Raw genomic sequence first — 9760 nt, forward strand, 5'->3', positions numbered from 1 at the left:
GGAGATGGAGTAGTATAAGTAGGGATAGAAATCTCAATTGTAATCATCCAAGTAAAGTGAGTAACATATTCTTCTTACTCACATTATTCCCCTTTCCTTCTTTCATTGATTGCTTTGTAAGCTTTGGTTGCGTAGGTGACTTTGCACTCTAAGTCTTCCAAGGGTGTCTTAAGTGTTTCATAGGAATTGGTGGAAATTTACAAGCCCATGACAAGTAATATCAAAAAATGGTTATGTGGGCATGTGACTAGGCAAGATGTCCTACTCTAGTGCTACCAAGACAAGAAAGAAACATGGACGAGACATGGATACCAACAAGAGAAGGAAGGAGAAGTCTTGATCAAGAAACATTGTGGCTTCCATTAATGCTTTGCTCACAAAGGTGGAGCTTCTATTGTGGTTTATGGACAAGATAGGTTCGAGGAGATGAGTTAATGCATCAATGGGCTCAAGTCAATGGATGATGAGCTTTAAGGGGAGATGCAAGGTGACAGGAATGGTCTATACTCATGAGGGGGGTGAATTGAGACTTAAAAATTCTTCCTAGGTTAAGTGTGTTGAGTTTTAAACCACAGTCAGTATTACACAACCTAAAGTCTTTCTAAGCAATCTCAAATTCTCCAAATAATCAAGTATGCAAATAGTTAAAACAAATATGACATTCTTAACAAATTAAATATTTACATTCAAACACCACATCATATCCCTTTTAAGATTCAAAGCATGTATGTGAAATGATTAGCCGCCGAAAGGAAACATACATGTGGAACATATCTCATTTAAATTAAACATGTGTATGCAAAATAATTATAACAATAAGAGAGCAAGCATACATGTGCGGAATTTAAAGTACAAAACATAAATGTGAGAGAGAGAGAGAGAGAGAGAGAGAGAGAGAGAGAGAGAGAGAGAGAGAGAAGATTTGTTATCGAGGTTTGGTCAATCCTGCCTATGTCCTCGTCTTGGACCCCCCAAGGATTCTGAGAGGAATGGTGTATTCCCAAGAGGGGGGTGAATTGAGTATTTAAAAAATTATTTTAGGTTCAATTTAAATCGCAATCAGTATTTTACAACCTAGGGCCTTTCTAAGCAGTTACCAATTCCACAGATAATAAGATATGCAAATATATTTAACACAATATATAGCAAGTTAAATAAAGCATTCAAGTGCGTAAATTAAAGAGCATAGGGAAGAGAGTGACACAGAATATGTTGTTGGGGTTCGGCCAAACTTGCTTACATCCCCGCTAAATCTGAAGCTCAAGGTTTCCACTAAATGCTCACTTAACCGGATAGAGTGATGCCGTTTACACTCTCCTTACGGGGCGGAGACTCCCCAGCTCAAATTATGAGGCTGAGTCACAACCAATTCTCCTTACGAGACAGAGACACCTTAGCTCAATTCACCTGACTAAGTCAAGCTATGCAGACTTTATAGGATGGTACAAATCCTAACTTTCCTAACCGGATTTAATCCAATCCAGGACTCATTACAGGGCCGAGTCTCCCTCTTCAAGCCACGTCTAGGATACAAAAGATAGAGAAAATATTTGTACAAATAATTGCTTCTCAAAAGCATATGTGTACACAATATAGCTCAATGCACTCACATATGATATGATTTTAAGCTCCTGCAATCCTTGAAAATGATGTATATGTCAAAGTACTTTAAAGATTAAACCCTATTAAAAATAATTTTCAATGAAAAAGTAGGAAAACCTAGGGTTTTACTTTCAAATGGCTTATGCCCGAAGAAGTATATATGATCTTTGATATAAAATATGTAGTATGCAATAAATACTTCAAAGATCTTAAACCCTTAAGAAATATTCCCAACAAAGATTTCTAAAAACATAGTTTTAAGGGAATCAAGGGTTTTAGCTCAAAATAATTTTTTCAATGAATAACAAGTGAGCTTTTGAATCTTACAATAAATGTGCAAAGATTCAAAAGTTAGAATAAGTTTCCCAAAAATATTTATCAGGAAATATATATGGGAGAACCTTTTAGCTTACTCTCAAGAATGTTTTTAAAAATAAGAAAATGAGAGTATAAAGCTTTGGATGAAGTATGAATGCTTCCAATTAGAAACTGAGTAACGAAGGTGTATATATAGAGTCTAGAAAAAATATGACCGTTTGGGATGAGAGGTGTCTCACCCCAGCATTATGAACATTTTAGGTAACCCAGAGAGACGTGCAAGGCTGGCTCAGAGATGGAGGAGGCGGCTGGGTCGGCATAGTTTTGGGGTAAATCTTGGGCCAAGTAGTAGAGCCCTTGGTATTTTGGAATTTTTGGGGAATGATGTGCATGTGTGTATATATATGTGTATGGAGGATTTGTAGCACTCTGGTATTGTATATTTCAGGATATGGTTTGGATATTATGTTTTTCACTATTTAGGTATGTTATTTTTTGGACAGGAAGATCTTCACTGCCCACTTGGGGTTTGAGATGTTATAGTATATATTACAAAAGTATTAGGGTAATTTTATTATATAGAAATAAAAAAAATGGTCAGAAATTTTGGGTTGTTACATTTTTGGTATCAGAGCCTAGGTTGTTAGGTTTTGTAGACTATAGTGTGCAACAGAAATAATACCAGAATATAGGAATAGATCAGGAATTTAGTGAGTCAATGTTGGGGAATTAAGATGAGTATTTAGGATTTTGTTCCGTGATCGGGAAGCAGGATTTCCATAGCGGTTTCTGTGTTTTTCCTAGGGTGACAATTTTAGGAAAATCATAGTAAACTATTGTCAAGTTGTGTTTCTCAATTACTAGATTGAATCTTAAATTAAGAATAAGGACGATAGATTAATTGATGGCATAAAATTTCAATTAGATGAATATGTTAGATATGTCATGCAGATAGGGTCCTCAGATTATGTTTATGTCCTTTGCAGGATGGACCCTAGGGGTAGTAGTGCACATGCCAATGGAGATGATGGTGTAGGCCCCACTGGAGCGGGTGGTGGCGATTCAGATGCAGTTCTGCGTAATGTGGCTCAGCAAGTTATGGCTGATATTGCACGAATCTCTTGAGAGCATGGAGGCCCATTGACAGACCAGGGTTATACCATCGAAAAGTTTACTAAAATGAATCCTCTGACATTCTCAGGGGGAGTTGACCCTGTGGTGGCCGAATATTGGATGCAAGAAATCGATAAAATATTGACGATGCTCCACTGTAAATATGAATAGAGGGTTCTCTATGCTACCTACAAGTTGACAAGCAAGGCTGAGAGGTGGTGGACGGCTACGAAATTATTGGAGAGACCCACACCAGTGACTATGACCTAGAGCTGGTTCAAGGAGGTATTCTTCAACAGATATTTTCCTGCCACTATCAGAGAGGCTAAGGTAGTGGAATTTCTAAATTTGTCCTAAGGAAACCTCACAGTTCAGCAGTATGCGGCGAAATTTATCGAGTTGTCACAATTTGCTCCCTACGTCATTCTAGATGAAGTTAAAAAGGCAAGGATGTTTGAGAGGGGCTTGAAGCAGGAAATTTATAAACAAGTGGTAGTTCCAAAGCTATAAGACTTCTCTGAATTAGTTTACAGGGCCACAGTAGCATAGGAAAGCGAACATAAAGATGTAGGAGCATCGAGCCAGAAGAAGAGGCCCACGCCTCCGGGTTTCCCAACAGGTCCAGTCGAGACCCTTGGAGAGGAGATAGATATGGTAGAGCTCCGAGACAGGAAAGAGGAGATCATGGGTACCAGGGCAAGCTGACATACCCTATTTGCCCCATATGCGATAGGAGACATATGGGAGCATTTCGATTAGGAAACAATGTTTGCTACAGATGTGGTAGACCAGGACACATAGCACGGGAGTGTCATTGGCCACCAAACAGTGCACTAGCCCCTAGATAGTTTCGAAGAAATTATCAAGTACCTAGGGGTGGTGGTCAGCAAAAAGGAATACAGCTCCGGCGAGAGTTTATGCATTGACACCGGGAGACGCTGAGACTGTTGGAGACATCGTGACAGGTATTCTTACTGCTTTACCATATAAAGTTGTTGTTTTGTTTAACACAGGTGCCATTCATTCTTTTATATCGTCAGGATATGCTAAATTATCTGGAGTCGAGGCACAGTTGTTAGCTATTGAATTGTTAGTAGCCACACTGACTGGATCAGTAGTGAGGTGTAGGAGAGTACTTAAAAACTATCCTGTAGGTATTCAGGAAAAAGTGTTACTAGCCAATCTTGTGGTGTTAGACATGCAAAGGTTTGATGTGATATTGGGTATGGACTGGCTAGTGGCTAATTATGCTACCATTGACTGCCATAAAAAAAATAAAAAATAAAAAAAAAGTGATATTCAGACCCCCGGGTGAGCAAGAATTCATATTCGTGGGATCACGTGTACACGCCTCACCACAATTAGTGTCGGCTATTCAGGTGAGGAGGCTGCTACAGGGTGGTTGCCAAGGGTATGTTGCATATATAAAGGAGATGTCAAAAAAAAAGAATTAAAACATACTAATATTCCAGTAGTTAGAGAATTTTCAGATGTTTTTCCAGAGGAATTACCCAATTTACCACAAGATCGAGAAATAGAATTTTCTGTGGATTTATTACCAGGGTCAGCACCGATATCTAAAGCACCTTACAAAATGGCTCAAACTAAACTGAAGGAATTGAAAGATCAGTTGCAGGAGTTATTGGATCAAGTTTTTATCAAGCCTAGTGTATCGCCTCTGGGAGCATCAATCCTGTTTGTAAAGAAGAAAGATAAGACTATAAGGATGTGTATTGATTATAGAGAAATAAATAAACTGACAGTTAAGAATAAATATTCTCTTCCCAAAATTAATGATTTATTTGATCAGCTCTAGGGGATCTAGATTTACTCCAAGATTGACCTTCAATCGGGATATCACCAAGTGAAAGTTAAAGCGGAGGACGTCTCGAAGAGAGCCTTCCAAACAAGATATAGGCAATATGAGTTCTTGGTAATGTCGTTCAGTCTGACTAATGCACCCGCAGTATTTATGGACCTAATGAATCAGGTGTTCCATCAATACTTAGACCAATTTGTTGTGGTATTTATTAATGATATACTAGTCTACTCAAAGAGTTTTGAGGAGCACAAATAACATCTGAGGCTGGTATTGCAGGTATTGAGGGAGAAGAAATTGTTTGCTAAATTCAATAAATGTGAATTATGGCTAAGGCAGGTCACTTTTATCGGGCATGTAATCTATGGGGATGGCATATCAGTAGATCCGATTAAAATAGAAGCAGTGGTAAGTTGGATAAGACTGGGGAATGCACAGGAGATCAGGAGCTTCCTAGGTCTGGCAGGATACTACAGACATTTTGTGGATGGTTTCTCCAAATTATTGGGTCCACTGACACGACTTACAAGGAAAAATATGAAATTCGAATGGACCGACGAGTGTGAGCAGAGCTTCCAGGAGCTAAAGCAGCAGTTGGCTATGGTGTCGGTGTTATCTATTCCATTAGGAGAAGATGGATTTGTGATATAAAGTGACGCATCCCAAAAGGGACTCAGATGTGTGTTAATGCAGCATGGAAGAGTTATTGTTTATGCTTCTCAGCAGCTTAAAGAGTATGGAAAGAATTACCCAGTACATGATTTAGAGTTAGTTGCAGTGGTGTATGCTCTAAAAATCTAGAGGTATTATCTTTATGGTGGGAGATGTGAAATTTTCACTGACCATAAAAGTTTGAAGTATTTTTTCACCAAAAAAGAACTGAATATGAGGCAAAAAATATGGTTAGAACTCATTAAAGATAATGATTACACTATCAGCTACCACCCAAGGAAAGCAAATTTGGTGGCTAATGCTCGGTGTGGAGTTAATAAAGGGTGATCATCAGGCATTAATTGTCAACCTAGTGTTATAGCCTTAATTTACAAGAAAAGATTAAAGATGCTCAGAGGAATGACGCAGAATTGATAAAGTTGATGGATAAAGTGCAGGACGGACAAGGAGAGGAGTTTACTATTTCAGATGATGGAGCCCTGAGGTTCTGTACTAGACTGTGCATTCCTACATATGCTAAAATTAAGAAAGCTATTCTAGAGAAGGCTCACAGATCCCTTTTACACAGTTTATCCTAGCAATACTAAAATGTATCGCAACCTTCGGGAATCTTTCTAGTGGAGTGGTATGAAGAGGGAAATAGCTGAATTCGTGAAGTAGTGTTTGACGTGCTAGCAGGTAAAGACTGAGCACCAAAGACCGGCAGGACAGTTGCAAACACTCCACATCCCTGAGTGGAAATGAGATCATATTTCTATAGATTTTGTCACAGGTCTACCAATGGCATTGTATGGAAAAAATGCTAAATAGGTGATTGTTAATCAGTTGACGAAGACCACTCATTTTCACCCTATTAAAGTTAACTATTCTATGAACCGACTGGCAGAGTTATACATACAGGAAATAGTTTGGTCTTATGGTATGCTAGTATCTATAATTTTAGATTGAGACCCACGGTTTACATCACAATTTTGGAGGAGTTTGCAGGAAGCTTTGGGGTCTCAATTATCATTCAGCACAACTTTTCATCCTTAGACTGATGGGCAAACAGAGAAGACGATCTAGATACTTTAGGATATGCTACGAGCATGTGTGCTGGATTTCGGGGTTAGTTGGACTCAATATTTGCCGCTAGTAGAGTTCGCATATAATAACAGCTACCAGGCCAGCATCAGGATGACACCTTATGAGACATTATATGGTAGGAGGTGTCGTTCTCCACTATACTGGGATGAAATGGGTGAAATGCAAGTTTTGGGACCAGAATTGGTGCAGCAGGCGTACGATAAGGTCTGACTTATTAAAGACAAAATCAGTGCGGTTCAAAGTCAGTAGAAAAGTTACGCAAATACTCGTCGCCGGGAGTTGGAGTTTGATGTGGGAGATCAAGTATTTTTTAGAATAGCACCGCTGAGAGGAACTATGAGGTTTCGAAAGAGAAGTAAGTTGAGCCCTAGGTTTATTGGCCCATTTGAGATATATGAGAGAATGGTTCTAGTCGCCTACAGGCTAAGTTTATCACCAACTCTATCTAGGATTCATGACGTATTTCATGTTTTCATGCTGAGGAAATACGTCCTAGATCCCTCCCACGTGATCAACTATGAGGAGTTAGAGTTTAGAGATACTTTGGCATATAAGGAAACACCAGTGCTGATTTTAGATAGAAAAGAATAAGAGTTACGCACCAAGAAAATACCATTAGTGAAAGTCCTGTGGATGAATCACGTAGTGGAAGAGGCCTCGTGGGAACTAGAGGAAGAGATACGATAGAAATACCCACATCTATTGAGTGGGGACCAGTATTAGACAAAAAAAAAAAAGAAATAGAGATAGTCCAAATAAATTTCGTTTTGTAATCTTCCAAAACCCTAATTGTAACCACGGTGTTCTTCCGTCATAAGTGATGGTAATTAATAAAATAAGTAGCAAATTTTCCTTAGAGGATGGTGTATAAAATAGATAACAAATTTAGAAAGCGAAATTTTATAAGAAGGAGAGAATGTAAAAACCTAGAAATTATAATGATTGAAAAATAGAGAGAGAGGAAAATTTAAAGGGAACAAAGCAGGGTTCGTCGACGAACGCCCTAGTTTCGTCGACGAACTACCATATAGGTTCATGGACGAATTGTAGTGTTTCTTCGACGAAGAGATACCGAGAGGGGGTAATTTAGACCCATTAGTTCATCGACGAGCTCTATACCTTCGTCGACAAACTCCCTTCTTCGGTTCATTGACGATTCCACGTGTCTCAACGACGAAGCCACATGACAACAGTTTATATATATCTGTAAAATCAGATTTTCAGCGAAATTTCATTTCCTATTTTGCTTTCTCTCTGTACCTACGGTTTCTCTCACTTCTCTCTAAGATTCCAGCTCTGTTTTTCCCCATTTTGACACTCAAAAGCTATCACGTTAATCCTAGGGAAATTCTTTACAACCTAGGCAGAGCAGAATCTTGGTTTGAGAAGTTTGGGCACCATCCTAAAATCAGGGTAAGAAGGTTATTTTAGGGTTTTATAGTTATTAGGCTTTTCTGAACTCAGATTTTGGGTTAGATGAAAATATACTGGTGTTTGGGATGGTTGAACTAGGGTGTTTTGGTTTCAGAATTTGGGTTTCGAAACACCACAAGCATGGATTGAGGATCCCAGCGGGTGTTATTTCAAGAATCCAGGTAAATGATAAATAGTATATAATTTAGACGAACTCAGTTAGTCAGGTAAAGAAAATATGTTATGTTAGTTAATTTAGAAATTTTACCAGTAAAGTATAGTATTTAAAGATGAGTTACAGAGTATGGTTTTTGAATAAATTAAAGCATGAAAATTATACAGTATTACAGATGATATTTATTGAGTTTTATTTCATTTGTATGGCATAAGAAATACTGAAAAATTACAGAATTTTATACAGATCTATAGAATCATGATTATACAGTTTTTACAGAATTATGATATTCAGCTTATACAGTTTTAATTATAGACCCATGGTTATACAGAATCTTACAAAATTACAGTTTACATGGTTATATAGAAATATAATAATACAATATTTTACAGAACCATGTTTATATAGTATTTTACATGACTATGTTTATACAGTATTCTACAGAACCATGTTTATACAGTATTTTACATAACCATATTTATATAGTATTCTACAGAATCATGTTTATACAGTATTTTATAGAACCCTGATATACAGAAGCATAGAATCATGACATACAAAAATATAGATTATACAGAATTACAGATTATACAGAAATACAGTTTTTATAGCATCATGGTTAATACAGTTGATATAAAATCATGGTAAAACATATAAATATTATATAGAAATAGTATTACATTTTATCAGACCCTAATGGAACAGAGCAGTTTATAGAGCACGGTACCGTAACTATACAGTATAGACAATGCAACCATATGTCTTAGATAGAGTATGGTATTGTTGATTGTGCCTCAGGTAGGGTAGAGAGCTCCTTGGCATTCGGACCAGGTAGAGTGGGTCTTTCGTGCTATAGGCATATCAGATATATGCATACAATTAGACTAGCACTGGTAGGCCAACCAGTGTTTAGTCCCGCCTACAGCCTGCACAACCTTGTCATGAGGGGTTAAATCATGACATTCAGTCATCGAGAGAAGTTTTCAGAATTATGTACATATACATTATACACAGTAAACAGAGATTACCTATTATAGTTAGAAGTATGATTAAATAGATATCTCAAAAATTTCCTTATTTTAAATGACATAGGTGTGGGTTATTATACATATATTTTTGCATGATTTCTCATTTATAGTTTTAATTAAAGATGACGTTTGCGTACAGACTCATATGCCACACACTGATAATTATATGTTTCTCCTTACTGAGAGGTGTCTCACCCCAACATTATGAACATTTCAGGTAACCTAGAGAGACGCGCAGGGTCGGCTCAGAGATAGAGGAGGCGGCTAAGTTGGCATAGTTTTGGGGTGAGTCTTAGGCTGAGTAGTAGAACCCTCAACATTTTGGGATTTTTGGGGAATGATGTACATGTGTGTGTATATATGTGTATGGAGAATTTGTAGCACTATGGTATTGTATATTTTGGGATATGGTATGATATTATGCTTTCCGCTATTTAGGTATGTTATTTTGTGGACAGGAAGATCCTCAATGCCCACTTGGGATCTGAGATGTTATAGTATATATTACAGGGATATCAAGATAATTTTATTATA

The sequence above is a fragment of the Malania oleifera genome, chromosome 3 (assembly GCF_029873635.1).
Source record: "Malania oleifera isolate guangnan ecotype guangnan chromosome 3, ASM2987363v1, whole genome shotgun sequence".
Classification (NCBI taxonomy): domain Eukaryota; kingdom Viridiplantae; phylum Streptophyta; class Magnoliopsida; order Santalales; family Ximeniaceae; genus Malania; species Malania oleifera.